General features: G+C 35.7%; 1 protein-coding gene across 2 annotated transcripts in view; it reads left to right on the top strand.

The window, feature by feature from the left end:
• LOC143222834 (BCL11 transcription factor A-like) overlaps positions 1 to 19,337 on the top strand; it is a 114,548-nt gene that overhangs the window by 23,661 nt on the left and 71,550 nt on the right. The gene's annotated exons all lie outside the window — the stretch shown is intronic.

Genomic DNA, 19,337 nt, shown 5'->3' with positions numbered 1-19,337 from the left:
ATTAACTAAAACAACAGGTACTCTGTTTTCCTTTTTAAGTGTATTTATAAGTCTATTATAACATTACTACTCGTATTACACATTACTTTTCTTTGTTTTTACTGCTTCTAATATCACAAAACTCTGCTGTTTACAGCTAAGTTTAATATCCCTCTACAGAACCATTTTTAAGACTCTTGAACTTCTAAATGTTTTTGTTTTTCGTTTGTCTGCCTGGTAACTTCAGTTTACGAAAACAGCAGGTAGTTTATTTTCGTTCTATGCATCAAGATGTTTCCCTGTCTCTGTTAAAGTGTTAATAACCTGGAACTAATGTGAACGGTGAGGAATTTTCTAATGTTCTTTTTCACTCATGTGAACCTTTAGATAACGAGATCGTAAGAAAACGGTAAGTGAACAATCAGGATTTTGTAGTGCATTAGAACTATGTTTATGTTTAAAATTTCTACCGTGCTGAGTGGTTTTCTCAACTGTCAGTGACAAGACAAGTAGACTTTGTGGTAAAACGATATCTTTAAGAACCTATGCATTAATTAGAAATATATCTTCGGTCTTGGAAGTGCTGTATGTCTGATCTCGAAATGTTTGGTTACGAAGAGGTTTATTTGTATATATATGTACAGTAAGGTAGTTGTGGCTATGTGAAAGGTAAGAGATGATACTTCAGCTAGAGTCATAAAATTACGAAAATATAATTAGAGGAATTAAACTGGAAGTGTATATTACATGTGAGCTTAAACTGTCGCAAAATAACGTTTCATGAGGTGCTTATCATAAGTACTGGAATGATGTTTCCTGGTAACCAAGGAGTTGAAAGTTGAAACGATGTGAGTATATGTATGTCATGTAAACATGAACATTATCTAAACAGTTAATATTTACGTCAAAAGGGCGAACTATATAACAAATAGCAAGATCAAAACAATATAGAACATATTCATAATATAAAACAAGCTTTACCCAAAACAAACTTACTCACCACAGTATAGGCTATAAAGTGGGATGTAAGTCGGGTCATGGGTTTTGGAGGTGTTTGTTTTGAATTTCTTGTAAAACTACACAAGGGATACCTGTTCTGCTTGGAGGTTACTGCGGAAGTAAGACACACCTACAAAAACAAGGACACATCTTATATTTTACATTATAACCTGTGCCCTGGATACTTTATTTTTTCTGTTTAGTGTTTTGGTTAAGGCTTGTTTAATATCATAAATATATATATACATAAGAGTGAAATTGTGTTTTTGTTTGAACGCAAACTCCTCGCACACTTCTTGACTAATTACCGCCAAACTTCGCATGGTGGCTCATGCTGCCCCAGCGGTAATATGAAGGGACAACATTCCCACCAGGTTTCCCACAAAATAATTTTGAAGCTTTCAATTCAGTTTCTGTTATCGTTCGCACTCCCTTTGGTAATAAGTACTCAACACAACACCATAAGTCATCCATTAGCAACAAAATTATCACGATATCACTGATGGGTCAACAACGCTGTTTATATCTTACATATTAAGTTGTGGTTTCTCCTTATTTTCTCTCCTTTTTATAACTGCAGTGACGTGAGAAGTAACCAGTTTACTTCATAAACGTATTTTTCAGTTCTTTGATAGATTATTTAGGCAGAGTATTTATGATGAAACTTTGTAGGATGGGGACAAGCCTAGCATGGCCAAGCGTGTTAAGGCGTGCGACTCGTAACCTGAGGGTTGCAGGTTCGCATCACCGTCGAGCTAAACATACTCGCCCTTTCAGCCGTGGGGGCGTTATAATGTTACGGTCAATCCCACTATTCGTTGGTAAAAGAGTAGCCCAAGAGTTGGCGGTGAGTGGTGATGACTAGCTGCCTTCCCTCTAGTCTTACACTGCTAAATTAGGGACAGCTAGCACAGATAGCACTCGAGTAGCTTTGCACGAAATTCAAAAAACAAACAAACAAACAATCTTGTAGGATGGGCGGCAACCGCCTGTTGTGGAGACACGAGTATAGAGTACGACATAAGTCTTCCGTCTTTTTTATTCAAGTTAGTGTGTGTGCAAACGCAAACGAATTTGGCAGGGGTTTAGTTTAGAGAGAGAAATCTGAAGAATTCTCTCCCCAACTGGGGTCATCAGGAACGTTGTGGTTCCTCTTCGTCCCCTTACGTGAAAGATTATTTAACTGTACTTGAAACTTTGCATGTATTTAATTTTTACTTGTTTAAGGTGATGAAGTGCGATGGGACATTATAAAATTAACGGGTGAGAAAAAGCGAAACAAAGACGGCACCGAAGAAGTGAGCCCGACAAGCAAATATCAACGTGAAACGACCTGATTCAGGGCTGGGCAATATGTTGCCTTGGCTTGGATCTAAAGATCCAATGTCTGAGATTTGGATGTGTGGGAAACGGGCGTGCTCCGAGAAAACCCACTTTCACAGAACAGACGTCAGTGTGTGTGAAAAATGAAAAACGAACTTGGCAGAGGTTTAGTTTGGAGAGAGAGAAGTGTGAAGAGTTTTCTCTCCAACAGGGGTGGACAGGAATGTTGTGGTTCCTCTTCGTCCCCTCTCGTGAAAGATTATTTAACTTTGCGTGGGAGTTTTTCTTTATTTTGTTTTAGTTTGTTTAAGGTGAAGAAGTGAGGTGGAGGATATGAAAGCAACGCGAGTGGAGAGAGACCTGGACAAGGGCGGCATGAGGAAAGTAAGTCAGGCCAGAGCCCGTGGTCAAAATAACATGACGGCTGGCGATTACTAGACATTGACTTAAGATTGACTTAAAATTGACCTAAACGGCTCTTTTCAGGACCAGACAAGAATGTTGCCTTGGCTGGGATCTACAGACCCAATGCCAGAAATTTAGCTGAAGGGGGAAACGGGGGTACCCAGAGAAAACCCACTTTCACAGCCGGGTCGCCGAGAAACCTACCCAGACCGAGCCCGGAAGTAGCTGGGAAGAAAATCGTGGCTTTTGAAGCATTTTGGAATAAAAAGAAAACTTATGGATTGTAGCAATGGTATACATGTGGCTGGTTGTCTGGTAACTAGGGAAACTGCTAGCTGCGGTCTTGTAGAACAGGTAGAAACTTCAGGTTAAGCTAGCGCTCACACCTGATGCCCAGTGGTGATAGAGAAAAACGTGAGCTTGGTGGTGAATCAACTGGCTGTTCTTCGGTGAATTGTTCTTCACTGGTCTGGGATCCCTTGTTTCTCCTTGTAATTTCGTTTGTGTCTTCTGAGCGATTGTGGTCTGTTTCTCTGTTTGAACTCATGCGTCGATAGTTGTCATGTAGATGGTCTGAGTCTGGCTGGTGGTTGTATTCCGTAAAACTGGAACTGAGGTCTGGCAGGAACTATCACTTGTTTTCCTTGAACTGTTAAGTCTTGACGTATTGTTAACAATGGGAGTTATCATCTTCGGTGTTGAGTTGCCTGAATCTGTATTCGTGTTATTTCTGGCTAGTTCTGGACTCGGGGGTATTTCTGTAGTTTTCCGTTGAAAGTTGTCCTTTGATTGTCTGTGTTGTCTGGGCACTTTGTTTGACAATGAGCTGGAGGATCGGCGATGCGGGCGTTCGGCTCTAAAGTGAAATATGCGATAGTAATACCCGTCACGTAAAATACAGTCAGCGCTGTACTTCGACGTTGTCATTATCTTCGTGAAGTACGTAGGAAGATTAGTGTTTCTGGAGAAAATTCGATGAACAACATGTAACTTGGCCTGGATTTGAAATTTTATGGCTTCAGTATGTGTGTAGGGGCTGACCTGAGCGTGTTGTAATTGGCTTAATTATCATTGTTTCTAATTGGAGGAGAGATTTCCTCTATATTCAACCAATGGCAGTCACAGGTTACTCACCTCTAATCCGGAATCTCTGTTTAGTGAAGATTTAATAGTGTTAATATAAAATGGTTCTTTGATTTTCTTGTCTTCCAGAATTTGTCTGTATCGATTATTCTAATTTTTTCCCAGTTTATTCTGTGTCCAGTTGACGTGGCGTGCTCTGTAATGGCTGAAGTTTGTGTTTTCATGAGTCTTGTACTATCTTTATGTTCTTTTATTTTTGTCGCGAGTTTTCTTCCCGTCTCTCCAATGTATGTATCATTGCAGGAACACGGAATTTCATAGATGACGTTTTGAGATTCTCTTTGGTAGGTCGCTGTTTGATTTTTATCAGAATGGACCTTAAGGTATTGTAGGATTTTCACCGTACTTCTATGTTGAATTTCTTGGCTATGTGTTTGAGTTTTTTAGTAAAATGTTGTAAGTATGGTGGGTAAATGGTGGTAACGGTAACTTTCTGATCTTTTTCTTCCGTCACGGTCTTCTTCAAGTAGTTTTTGATGAAGGAGGAGGTGTAACCATTCTGGTTAAAACTCTACGATCTTTTAGTGTTCTGCTTCAATGGATGTCTTATCACAAACGTTTTCTGCTCTCTTGTCTAGGCATTGGATTATATCACGTTTTATCGAGATTAGATGATAGGACTAGAACTGTAGGTATCTGTCCCTGTGGGTGGGCTTTCTGTATACAGTTGTGGTTATTTGTTTTGCTTGTTTCCTGATGAGTATGTCAAGAAATTATAGTCTGTTTTGTTCCTCTATTTCTATAGTGAAGTGGATTCATTTGTCTACGAAATTGAGATGTTTTAAGAAGGCTGGTAAGTTTTCATGACCGTGAGGCCAAATAACGAAGGTCGACCTAGGTAAAGGATCTTATTTTTTGTAGCACATAGTACTCTCGAGCTGTAATTGGGAACTGTGTTTACAGACGTAGGATTATCTGTCTTGATCAGTCTGTTAAATTGTTGAACTTGTTTTTTCTTGATGTTTTCTAGGTTGGCTGTATAACGTTTGATATAGAGGTTTAGGATATCTAGTGCTCTAATGTTTGTGGAGAAAAGTTGTTGAAGCTCAGTATATTTTATTCCGGTTTTGTTGGGTAGATGGTGCTTCTTTCGTCTCTGTTCTTCTATTTGCAGTCTTAGGAGGTGTCTGCTAGTATTGTCGAGAATCTTTTTTTGTCTTAGTAGTTCTGGTGAAAGTAGTTTGAGTCTCACAGTTCACAATTACAGTTCTCGAGTACTAAGTGCTACAGAAAATAAGATCCTTAACCTAGGTCTAAACTTTACCATCCAACCTAGCACAGTTCCAACTGTTGACATAGCTGCAACCATAGAATTTACTGCACAAAGCCCACCGAACCAAATGGCTGAACAATTCCAACATCAAACTTACACCATCCTCAGGAAGGCCAAAAAATCTAAACCGAACATCACTAAACACGAATGCAGCGCACTGAACCGTCTAAAACGAGACCACAACATCAAAATTCTACCAGCAGACAAAGGAAACAGTATAGTTATTCTAGACGTGAATGGTTGTGACACGAAGATGAAACAGTTACTGGACAAACACCAATATAAAAAGATCACCGGTGATCCTACAGGAAAGACTGAGAGACTCATTAATAGAACGCTGAACAAACTAAAGAAACAAGGCTTAATCAACAAAAAACTAGCCAAAGACTTAAGATCCAAGGAAAATTTTCCTCCTCAGTTCTACGGACTACCTAAGATACACACACTTAATATACCTGTAAGGCCTATCGTCAGTGCTCAATACTCACCTTGCCATCAACTGACTATTTTCCTAGTATCTATCTCATCTCCACTACGAAGAAACACTGAACATCAAATTCAAAACTCGATAGATTTCATAGGACAACTTAGAAAACTACACATCAAATCCCAGGATATTATGGTCAGTTTTGACATCACAGATCTATTTAGCAATATTCCAACCTCAGAAACCCTTCACATCAGCAGATAACGACTGATGAATGACAACTCTTTACAACACAGAACATATATGAAAATAGACGCCATAATGGAACTAACAACCATTTGTCTACAATCAACCTATTTCCAATGCAACGAGGAATTCTACGAACAAACAGATGGTCTATCCATGGGATCACCACTCTCTCCAATCCTAGCAGACATTTTCATGGAAGACTTTAAGAAAGAGCCTTTTCATCCACACCTATAAAACCAAGTTTCTACAGACGTTATGTCGACGACACCTTCGTTATTTGGCCCCACATCCACGAAAACTTACCAGGCTCCTTAGAACATCTCAGTTCCGTAAACGAAAGAATCCATTTCATTATAGAAATAAAGGAACAAAACAGTCTATCGTTTCTTGACATACTCATCAGCAAACAAACAAGACAAATAACCACAACTGTATACAGAAAACCCACCCACAGGGACAGATACCTACATTTCTAGTCCTATCATCCAATCTCGATAAAAGGTGATACAATCCAATGCCTAAACAAGAGAGCAGAAAACATTTGCGATAATATATCTATTGAAGCAGAACGTCAAAAGATCGTAGAGTTTTAACCAGAATGGTTACACCTCCACCTTCATCAAAAACTACTTGAAGAAGACCGTGACAGAAGAAAAAAGATCAGAAAGTTACCGTTACCACCATTTATCTACCAAACCTATAACATTTCACTAAAAAACTCAAACACATAGCCAAGAAATTCAACATAGAAGTACGGTGAAAACCTACAATACCTTAAGGTCCATTCTGGTAAAAATCAAACAGCGACCTACCAAAAAAAACTCAAAACGTCATCTATGAAATTCCGTGTTCCTGCAACGATACATACATTGGAGAAACGGGAAGAAAACTCGCGACAAGAATAAAAGAACATGAAAATAGTACAAGACTCATGAAAACACAAACTTCAGCAATTACAGAGCACGCCACGTCAACTGGACACAGAATAAACTGGGAGAAAACTAAAATCATCGACACAGACAAATTCTGGAAGACAAGAAAAATCAAATGAACTTGGCAGTGGTTTAGTTCAGAGAGAGAGAAGTCTAAAGAATTCTATCCCCAACAGTGGTGGTCAGAAACGTTATGGTTCCTCTTTGTCCTCTCTCGTGAAAGAGTATTTAACTTTGCGTGGGAGTTTGTCTTTATTTTGTTTTGACTTGTTGAAGGTGAAGAAGCGAAGTGGGTTGTATGAAATGACGCGTGAGGAGGGAGAGTTGGACAACAACGGCACAATGAAAGTAAGCCAAGCCAAAGCACGTGGTAAGAATTAATTAATTCATACGGCTCCTGTTAGGACCAGGCAAGTATGTTACCTTGACTAGGATCTAGAGATACAATGCCAGAGATTAAGGTGGGGGGAACTGAAAGTTAAGAAAAATCAAAGAATCATTTTATATCAACCATATTAAACCTTTACTTAACAGAGATTTCATATTAGAGATGAGTAACCATTGGTTGAATCTACAGGAACTCTCTCCTTTAATCAGAAACAGTGATAATCCAACCAATCACAACACGTTTTCTACAATCCACCAGGACACTATAAAAGACCGTCAGTACTTACACACCCACTGAGGAAAGTGGCCGAGAGAGATTGCATGAAATACCCAGGTCCTGAAAAAGAGGTATGTTATCCTGTCTTGTACTATTCTTATATCTTTCTACACTCCTTTACTTCATGCGTTGTCCCTCCCTTTCTCCTCCGACTTCGTTTGTCTCCTACACGACTATAATCAACCAACTTCAAGACATTCTTCAGAAACTATCCAAATATCCAATTTGCTCATCGAGAGGTCTTTAACCCTCAGCCACGTGCGGGGCTGAAGAGAAACAAAAGTTTCTGAGCGCCCCTGGTTTACCTTAGGGTTCTCCCTAAGGTCTTTAAAACCAAAATTAGTGCCAAGTCTAAAATAAAATAAACACACCCACTGATTTGAAGACGTAATACTAAGGGACTTTCGAAAAGTCGTCCTCTATAGTTGTGCCTCCACAACAGGTAATTGCCGTCCATTCTACGAAGTATTATTCAGTTAGTTTCAGTCAATCAATCAAACAATCCCATTACTATTACAACGAAATGTGACGACTTGGTTAAGGATACAGAAGAACTAAAAGCAAAGATTTTTCCTTAATATTTGTAAACATTATTAATGATGTGTAAAAGAACTGTTGTTGCACCTCAGTATGATACTGTTCATGATTTAAGTTATCAGTTATGTATTGGGAAAGGTTCCCGGACAGGAATTTCCCTACACGTCCAGTGTAAGTGTCTCAGTTGATGCTCTGAACTGCCCAACTGAATTTCTAAACCAACAGGGATTCCAGTTCACATTCAGAAGTTAAAGACTGATTCATCATTAATGTCGTTAACAAATCGTGATCCTCCAAGATTATGTAATAGCATGAGTTTTGTTGTAAAGACTTTACTGGTCCGACATGTCCAGGTGGTTAAGACGTTGAGGACTCGTAATCTGAAGGTTGCGGATTTGAATCCCCATCACACCAAAAATGCTCGCTTTTTCAGCCGTGGGGGCGTTATAATGTGACGGTCAATCACGCTATTCGTTGGTAAAAGATTAGCCCAAGAGTTGACGGTGGGTGGTGATTACTAGCTCCCTTCCCTCTAGTCTTACATTGCTAATTTAGGGACGGCTAGTGCAAATCGCCCTCGTGTAGCTTTGCGTGAAATTCAAAACAAACAAACGAGACCTAACTAACACATGTTATTGAAACAACTGAACATGCCACAGGTGAAGACGATTTCATTGCAATAATCCATTTGCTACCAAGTGTTTACCCCTTTAAAATTAAAAGGCTCCGGTTTTCAGTTACAGCTTGTTTTGTAATGTCAATTAATAAGGCACAAGGTCAAAATTTAAATGTTGTTGTATACAGCACGTTAAAGAGTTGAATCTTATCAAAACCTGTTTATATTTTCAGAAAACAGAACAACAGTCATCGTGGTACACCAATAGGCTTTAATTTAATTCATGTAATTTTTTTTGAAAACCGAACGTTTAAGTAAAGGTTAAAATGATATGCAAACTGAATTTTTATAATGTTCTTAAAATTAATTTCATTTTGTTTTTAAATATAAATTTCAAGTAATTTTGATACCTTTGCAGGAAACAGCGAATTCAGCTTGTATGTTATATATACATACGTATATAATATAGTGAATAGTGTTTTCAGAATGGAACAGGTCAAATATCTAAGAGTAGCGCACGCGAGAGCGTGTGCATTTTCTTATAGGAAAATCAATTCGGGATATCTGCTGAGTCCACGGAGGGGAATCGAATCCTTGATTTTAGCGTTGTAAGTGTACGTCTAAAGTGGACTCTTGAGACAATGATAAACTGTTCTGAACTTAACACCACAGATGAAGTTACAAATCACGAGTTAAAATAAAATAAAAGGTAACCTTAAAGAAATAAAAACATATCTGAACATAATAGTTTTAACAATTAGCTATCGTTTCAGATAATCTTAAATAAATAATATTTCTAGTGATACATTTCTCTATTCTGTGTCCTTCCCCAACTGGGTCAGCGGTATATCTTTTAACGCTAAAAACTGAATTTTGATAGTCATTTTGGGCAGAGCACATATAACCCATTGCGAAGTCTTGTGCTTAACAACAAACAAACTTTGTTGTGGTAATGATTTTCAAGATGTAGAAAAATTGAAATTAATAAATTTTTATAACTGTATATTAACAAAATATTCTACTCTCTTTCCAAAATTGAATAATATTTTACTGCACTATTGGTCGCGAAAGAGAATTGTAAGTAGTAATTTTCTACCATGTAATTATTTTCAAAAGTCAAAGGTTATAACATTTTACTGGACCATTGATCGCAAAAAAACTACTCTTAAGTACTAATTTTCTATCTTATTATCCCGTGTAACAGTTAGAACTTCAAACAATAAAGAAACCAAGGCCAAATTTTTGTGTGGTTGCAATTGCTAGATTTATGTATATTGTTACAATCGAGAGGAGTTTATAGCAGCAGAATTCAGGAGATACTTCAACTGTGTGGACTGGTACTTCGAACAGTTCGATCAGTACTTGAAGAAATTACGTAAATATAACAGTCAATATTCCCCAGTAACTCAATGGTAAGTCTTTTTACTTACGACGCTTAAAATGGGATTTCGATACCCATGGTGGCTCAACACAACCAGCCCATAGTCATATTCATAGATATAACAAAAACAGAACACCACTATTATCGGAAATAATGTCATACAACACAGGACATTTCGAGAAATAAATTCACAGTCCAACATGTTAAAATCCAAGGTGCACTTTCTTCCAAGAAAATCGACATTAAAGACATTACTCAAGAAAACAACCCAGATTTTGTGAGTTTTCAATGCCACCCTCCATCAAAACAAACCTATCAAGTCCGAGAAATTGAATTATAACAAAAGAAGATTACTGGGCTGATTATACAACAAATTTACAAAAAAAGTTGCCAAATATATATAACCCACAGTACTGCAAGTTCATGTGAAATAAGTCACTGAGTTGCTAAACAAAGCTACACATACATCAATAACAAAACACGACCACTCGACACACATTTAAAAACAACGAACGCAAAAACGATGACAACAATGCAGTAACAGAAATTCAAACGATGAACACTCTCAGAAACAGTATAATAAAACTGGTGATTTAGATAAAACAACAGCAATTGGATTAATACTGCACTGAACTAAACGACAAAACAGATATTAATTCTGGTTGCACTTAATTGACAAGTAGCTGAAACACATCACATACATTACCAACATTTGAAATTAATAATACACTAGCACATACCAATAAAGATAAAAGATAATCATTTAATCAACATTTCCAAAACACCTTTCAAACACATTCAGACACGGATGCAACATATACTTCTACAATCAAGCTAGTAAACACGTAACACGAAGCTAAACGTGTAAAAAATCATTATCCCAACACACATAAATAGCGAAATATATGACGAAGACAGTTATAACAACCGCCATGTAACAAATAAAATAATAATAAAAGTCATACAAACAGGAAAAATAACCGAAAGCAAAGTACCAGGAGGAGACGATATCCAAGTTAACCTCATCAATAAATGTATTTAGCGATTGTCTGAACACTTAATAGCATTCTTCAACACGTCATTAAACTTCCAGTTTCTTGGAAGTAAGCGAATGTCTTAATATTACATCAGAAAGGTTTTGTTTGTTTTGCATTTCGCGCAAAGCTGAGTAGATAGATGTCTGTACTAGCCGTCCCTAATTTAGCAATGCAAGACTAAAGAGAAGGCAGCTATCATCACCACCCACCGCTAACTCTTGCGCTACTCTTTTACCGACGATTGTCATATTATAACACCACCAAGGGTAAAGGGCGAGCATGTTTGGTGCAACTGAGTACTCTAATTACTTGGCCAACTGATCAGTATGTATAACATAATTCTTCCAAGTACAGCTTTTGAACACTTCGAAACAGCTACTTTGTGTGTCAACACTTACCATATTTGTTGTTGTTTTGAATTAAGCACAAAGCTACACAATGGGCTATCTGTGCTCTGCCCACCACGGGTATCGAAACCCGGCTTTTAGCGTTGAAAGTCCGCGGACATACCGCTGAGCCACTGGGGGCACTTACTATATTTGGACTAATAAACCAAAGGTAACATCATATAGTTTGCAGCATGTCAGTTTGATTTCTTGTTTTACTACCAAGTAGCTTGCTACGTCCTTTATGAATAGATTTAATATACATTGTAACAAAAAAAAGTTCAAAGATAATTGGAATATGCAGTTATTATAGTTATCAAAAAGTTTGTTGTTATGCAAATTAGACACTGATGATGAAGCACGTGACGGGCAATACAAATCATTAATGATTCAGTCTATGCTCTATAAATTGGTGTTACACAATCTTGCCTCACTTGTCATTTGATAGTGAACCATAGAGCCTAAACGTGTTCAAAATCATACATAAAGAAGCTTTAGACCTTAATTAAGGTACTGGATGTTTCATTTATATATGGAGTGATATTGGTTGAATGAAAGGCGCTCAATCAGAGTTAGCTGTTAGTAATTTGCTTTGGGTGCCTCAAAGTGTCGTTAGCATAATGTATAACCCTTTCCAAATTACTGCTGTAGTTACTTCGACCCAACACAAACAGACAACCTTTTTTTGTTGATTACATTTCGACAGAATCGCAAAATTTCTATTTGTTTCGAGACAGATTTTGATGTTTGTAGCCGAAAACGTACACCATGTCGCTATAGAAACGGTTTAAAACAGGCTTCATAAAGGATGGACCTGAAGGACAAATACCAACTGAAGTGAATTCCGCTCGTAGGAAGTCACGTCAGTGTTCGTTTGCAATGAAGCAAAAAAACAATGTCGAGCAAACGAACTCCATGCGGACCATTATTCTTTTTGAAAATAACTTACATTTCATTCTGTAGTCAAATAAGAGATTTACACTCATATCAAAGAACCCGGAATCATATCTATGGTACTTTTAACGCTGGAATCCGACCCACATGAAAAGATGGAAGCATGATGTAGCATTAATCAGAAGTAAAAATGTTTATACACTCTATTTATTACTTTACACAAACAGTTTTTTTTCTGTTTCTAAATGGAACACCACTGGCCGATAATACGGTATAACTAGTTTTTTTGTTTCCATATTACTTAACTACCAAGAAAAATCCGTTTTATTGAATGATTACTGATAAAGTTGTCTAAGTGTTGTGCATATGTCATACTATCAGTAAAACCAATCCATATTTTTCTTATCTTTATATATGATATCTGAAGTGGGTCTCTAGCTAACCTGTTTCCCAGGAAGATTATGACAGACAAAATAGATTTGCCTTTAGAGATGGCATTATAGAATTATAGATAGACACAAGTTACTTTAGCTTCAGATTTAATAAACTTATTGGTAGGTTGTGTCCTTATTTATGACTAAAATAGTGGTATTTTAAAATATCCTGGACTTGTCTCCTTTCACGTATAGAGCAAACGTTTGTTTATACGTAGACTCTATAAATTGTTCATAAGAATATTTTTGGTATAATTCAGAAATACGTTAGTTTTGAACATAAGATGTCAATTTCAAGTGAGCTTATGAAAAATACGAAACCAAATAATTTCATATATAATACTCTAAAAAAAGAAAAAACAGTGACCTTTTAATCGACTCTTGACCTATTTGTACTTGAAATTTCTGATCCTGAAAGCAAAACTAATTATTCTCGTGTCCTAGCGGTAGGAATGAGGCTGTGACATTTAGATAGTTCTGATGATAATGTGTTGTTGAGTTTGACACCTTGATAATCTACCCAATATTTTGCTGATCCAAGTAGGTTACTTTATTCCTCCCCTTTTTTTTTTTTCAATTTGACGTAAGCCTAGTATCTCGTTGTCTTATTTTACCAATATCAGGAGATGATGTGTCTTAGACAATAGAAGTTTTATTTATCATAGAAATCGTTGTACTTCATTGTTATTTCATTCTAACATAAACAGTTCGATTTGTTCCACCATAATATTTTTCCCCATGAATATGTTTATTTTCATTATGTTGTTAGTTGACTAGCAGTCATATATGCCAACTGGATTAAGATTTCATGTGTATTTTCCTACATGTTCTTTGTAACTTGTTGCTTAAGTCTGAAAGTTAAGAAATGTCAACAGTTGTCGTTGGTTAATCTTTAAATTCTTGGATTGTTCTTGAGGGTTGGTTGAAGACATAAGATGTTATCATGAAAGATAAATACTTGGAAATTGTGGGTCTCAGTCACGTTACATTTTATGATATAAGGCTACAGTAAGCGTAGTTTTACGTTTTACTGTATAAACACAAGAGAATTTAAATTTTGTCTAGCCTTATATTATAACAACCGAAATTTCAAGCCTGTGTCTCTATATAGGAACTTTAAGAAACTTATTATCTGCTTCTTTAAAATATTATTCATGAATTATATTTTAAGTCTCCTACAGTTAAGATGGGACAGTAAAAGGAAACCTGCAGATAGTCTTGGATGTGGAGCAAAACTACTATCATGTTGCATGCCTTCCTATTTCCACGTTGTAAGTTATAAGATGTAGCACAGTCTAATAGTTACCGTGCTGGGCTGCGCACGAAAAGATCCCAGCTGCAATATGCCTTTTGTTTCACCTCATACGTTCATTTGTAGGGTTTAGACATTCGGTCCTGCTACTCGGTTAAAGAGTTGCTTCAAAGAGGTTAAGTGCTGCTAACTGGTTGCCCTCTCATTATAAACGGATATACACCAGCCTCACAAGTATTTGCACAACAATCAGTGATGTCGAGAAAATTTACTTGTAGGAAAAATATATATGTAAAAACGGCTCGTTTGGAAAAAAAAAAATTTTTACGTAGAGGAACGAACAACGTTTCGACCTTCTTCGGTCATCTGAACCTGACGAATTGATCATTCTATATATAAAAAAATTCAGTGGCTTAAAAGTGCATATTTTAAAGCTAGACACATAGAACTAACGAATGAAGTAAAGACGAAAGTGAATAAACCTTTAGATTACTTCAGTAAAATGATTACCAGAAAACATTTACTTCTTCTCAAGTATATTAGTTGTTTTTTTTATCTCAACAACACATTTAATACAACTATACAACTAATATTCATAAACTTACATATAATCACTTACATATTCAATGAAAAGGAATGCAACGCTAAAATAATAACACAGCAAATAATTTATTAAGAACAGGGACCAACTCTGAAATAACTCTACATGTTGAGTCATTTTAGAGCTGGTCCCTATTGTTAATAAATTATTCGAGTAATTATTTAGCGTTGCATTCCTTTTAATAGTATATATGTATGTATTGCACAAGTGTCATTTTAAATTATTTATAAATTAGTCTTTACCATGAATTCAGTGTCATAAATATTCTCCGTCACATTCTGATACGCCTTCTAGCTCTTATCCTGACGCATAAAACATGAAAATCTCGCCACTGCTAAGCATTATTTTTCACTATTTCATCTATGGGAAGAATGCACTATCCTCAGCTTAGCATGCTATCAACGGAGAAGAAAACGTATAGAAGTTCTATTTATGAAGTCCGAAAAAAAGTTAGTATCAAAAAACCTCTGGAAAATTGATTCGCATAAGACAACCACTTCTATAGAACAGTAAAGTAATATATTTCATAAAAACACGAGAAACACGTGAAATATTGTTAATCATAGTAAATCATAGTAAGACAGGAACTATAAAGTGTATATGGACTGCATGAACGATTGAAAATATATAAACGCTCTCAGGTTTGCTCAGTAGCCGTTTCATTCTTGATGACACGTTGCATATAGTTAGCGAATAAGATTTCATATTATCGGTCATCAAACCGGACCAACGATAACTACAGGAACTGCTATGGTCAGGTCACGATATTGTATGTTCCATAAGAGATAAGGAGGGGGTAGGTCAAGAAATATCATATCACACAACAGCCATAAGCAAACATTTTGTCACATGAACATTCAGATCTCTCTAGAACTTAAGGGCTGAAGCTGGATATTTAGTTGTTTACAGTACTAAACACGTGAGCTACAAATTCATCAAAGTCTTTCCAAGAAATTTTGATCCGACAGCTGACCAAGAAGGTGACTAGGTCTCAGTGGAATGTTTGTTTAACATGAGCTCTTCTTTCCTATTCCCGTTATAGCCTTGAGGCTCTTATATGATAAAACTTGTTAAACCTAATTGTTCGTTACTAAAAACGTCTTCAACTTCCATCTGCTGCATTTGTTGTTATTCATTTACCACTGCTTGATAATCGATTTTTAAATCAAGAACCACTGTAGGTTTTTCTAGTAGTCTTTATACGTACCTTGTAATTATTGTATGTATGTTAAACGCAATATTGCACCCAAAATAGTTTTTTTTTTAATTATTCGGAAAATCAAAAGTCAACTTTATTAACAAAGCACAAATTGAAAACATCAGCTAGACATCTAATATTTAAGGAATACTTTGCAAATTGGTATACGAAGTTTTCTCTCTGTTATTATAATTCATCCATTTTTTTATGTTATATTTTCTTATTTACTTTAAACACTTTACACTAAACAAATTCGATTCCCCTCGGTGGACTCAGTGGATAACCTGATGTGGCTCTGCTATAAGAAAAAAACACACACTAAATACAAATCAAAAACAAACGTGTCTCGATTATTGTTGAAAAGCGAGTTTTAGCAATAACCTGCAAATCGTTGTATGCTTTCACAATATAAAAAACAGCTTTACGGGTATTGTATTACGTTTTTTTTATTGTACATTTGAATAAATCCAAAGTTATTTAAACAAAATAACGAACATTCCCTTCGAACACCATCTATTACAAGGTTGTTTATGCATCAATTTATTCTACCAACGTTTTATTATAATTTATTCTTGGTTCATACAAATGCCTCATGGGAAGCCTTCTGGATTGTGCATACAGTTACTCTGATTTATTAGTTATATTTAATTTTTTTATCAAAATATTAAAAGCAGCTAATGCAATACAGATTAAATTGTATAACTGATGTATGTTTACCGTGGTGTCAGGTTTATTTTCACAGACATTTCCCTTACTGAGATAATGCATTTTTATTCTTTTTGCATTATAGTTTGTATGTTTATTTTATTTGTCTGTCTTTTACGTGCGACCTATCTTTGCTTTATAACTTTGGTGTCTGAAAAATGAATTTAAAACATAAGAAAAGGTAAACAGGTGCTGCTCTAATGCTTAATAAAGATTAGTCTAAATGCTGGGTAATATTTAGAAATAAATAACTCAATGCTTGCAAAAACAAATACTAGTGCGAAAATCTTTATAACGATTAAACAGTTCTTAGGGCTTTTAATTGATTGTAAGGTTCGTGTTACTGTACATGGATAAACTTGAGGAATCTTCACCTCAATAAGTATGCTTGTTTACGAAAAGACCGGAAACTGTGATAGGTGTCACCAACACATTACGCTTGTTTGTTTGTTTTGGAATTTCGCACAAAGCTACTTGAGAGCTATCTGTGCTAGCCGTCCCTAATTTAGCAGTGTAAGACTAGAGGGAAGGCAGCTAATCATCACCACCCACCGCCAACTCTTGAGCTACTCTTTTACCAACGAATAGTGGGATTGCCCGTCACATTATAACACCCACATGGCTGAAAGGGCGAGCATGTTTGATGCGACCGGGATTCGAACCTGCGACCCTCAGATTATGAATCGAACGCCTTAACCCACCTATACATGCCGGACCCACATTACGTAACAGAAAATTAATTCCTTCCATACAGACAAATATATACAGATTTTATCAAACATGACGAGTATTTAGCTTGGTTTAGACATGGTGACTGTGTGTACGGGGATACGTATCATGTTCTAATACGTTTTAGTCTTTATTTTATTGCTTTATTACAAAGATTCCCTCAGTCTGCTGCAATGTTTATTTCAGTATATTACATTCCATGTGTATCAAAAAACTTATACCAATCATGAATTAAATTGATGTTCAATCTTTTACGTTTGTCTCTGATTTGTTATGTTAAGTACGTTACGTATTACGATTTTAAACAGTCGGAAATTTTAAATTTAATTTAAAAGTTGATTAAATGTTATCATGTATCAAATTTATGAATTTTCCAACAAATTCGATACATACAAATTTCTTTTGTAACACAAATATATTTTAATATACAAATAATAATATAATTGATAATAACAGTTATTAGAAAAAATGATTTATATATAAGGGTTTTACAAACTTACAAACAATACTCAGTCTTTTATCTGGTCTGAAACTGGATTTTTTTGTCGACTCTTCTCGGAGAGCGAATTCATCTTATGTTGATACATATATACAATTCATTTGACGGCAAAGCCAGCAAGCTGCTTCATAGGCACACATAAGTTGACGACAGTCGAAGTTATACAATATCTTCGTTAAAGTGCTAACGTATAAAGTTAATCCTCTGAAGTTGAACGGTTCCTGGTCAAATATCTGTAGTTTTCCGATTAATAAGCGTTTATTAAAATTATAGCTTCCGAGGCCTGTACTATACTGAGTGTAACTAACCAACAATATTCTGTAACCGTCTCTCAGCGTGTCGATTTGTTTACTTTAAGCAAAGCTCGAGAAAATTTAGTTGGTCCAACAATATTCGAAGATACATTACTGCTTTCGTAAAACTTATACTGATGATTCTTACTCTCGAGAATATTTTACAAATTTAGAAAACAAGTGGGACTTGTGCAATACATATTTAACAACATACGTTACATGCATTAAAATGAAACAAAGGTGGGTATTATAATATATGTATAACAGTAAATCTGTTTCAAAACATGTAATTTATACACACTTTTACTTACATAAAAGTAATTATTTGCATTATAATGAACGTTAGCATAGCGGCTTCAATACCTCGTATTCTTCTCCTGCAGTTGCTCATAAACTAGTCACCAACATTTTCAGATTTTATTTTTAGAATTTTATATTTTGATAAGTAAATCTTGACTTCAGATCATAGATAACTAAATACCTAGATACCTATTCACGTTTTTTAAGCTATAGTTTTTGTGAGTGAAATATTTAAAATTTTAGCTCCATCTAATGAGAGACTTAATGGAGCACATCATCCGCAATGAGCAAATTATACAATCACTGTTACGAAAATTTCCCAATTGACAAGAGATAAATAACATGTGTACACCAAACATAATAAAAATATTAAAAGCAATAATATCGATATGGTCATTTTGTTTCCGTGAAATTGTCGCGTGTGCACGTTTTACTGGGTACAAAAAATTGTCACATGTGCTGCTCCCATTATATACGAGAAGTTAACGTCATGTGCATGTTTCATTGTTGTACAAGTAGTTCAAAAGTACGTGCACATTGGATTGTGTACAAGAAATCAACGAAATGTTTTTCCTTTAATTTGTTATTTCAAATCATTACAAGAGTAATGAGTAATGACCCGTAAAATAACCTACTGTAGTAATTTCGTGCATATCGTGAAAAAATAGTTAGTTCTTCCAGAAAAAAAATTTAATCTAGTAAACGATTTTACACAGATTAAAACTAACACGATCACATCAGGTTTAACAAATATCCAGAATAAGTTTACTGTGACTGTACATTAGTTCGAACACATGTTGCTGGTAGAAGGTTGCCATGCTCTCATCTCTTGCTACTGTTATTTAATAATTCTTTCTATTTCTCAATAACTAAAACTAAAATACAACTTCGTTATTTGGTGATACTAAAGTACGAGTTAACATGAGAAAAGCTCTAATAAATTATTAGTTAAGTTAAAACCCCTTAAGATATTGATCTCGAAAACGTTTGCAACTCTACTACCAACTGTATATTTATAATCTTTACAAACTATTTAGCCCATTAAAGGACAATGAGGTTTTGATATCTATTCAAGCTTGAC

The sequence above is a fragment of the Tachypleus tridentatus genome, chromosome 8 (assembly GCF_004210375.1).
Source record: "Tachypleus tridentatus isolate NWPU-2018 chromosome 8, ASM421037v1, whole genome shotgun sequence".
NCBI lineage: Eukaryota > Metazoa > Arthropoda > Merostomata > Xiphosura > Limulidae > Tachypleus > Tachypleus tridentatus.
The sequence above is the reverse complement of the archived record's forward strand: the minus strand, read 5'-3'. Positions and strand labels throughout refer to the sequence as shown.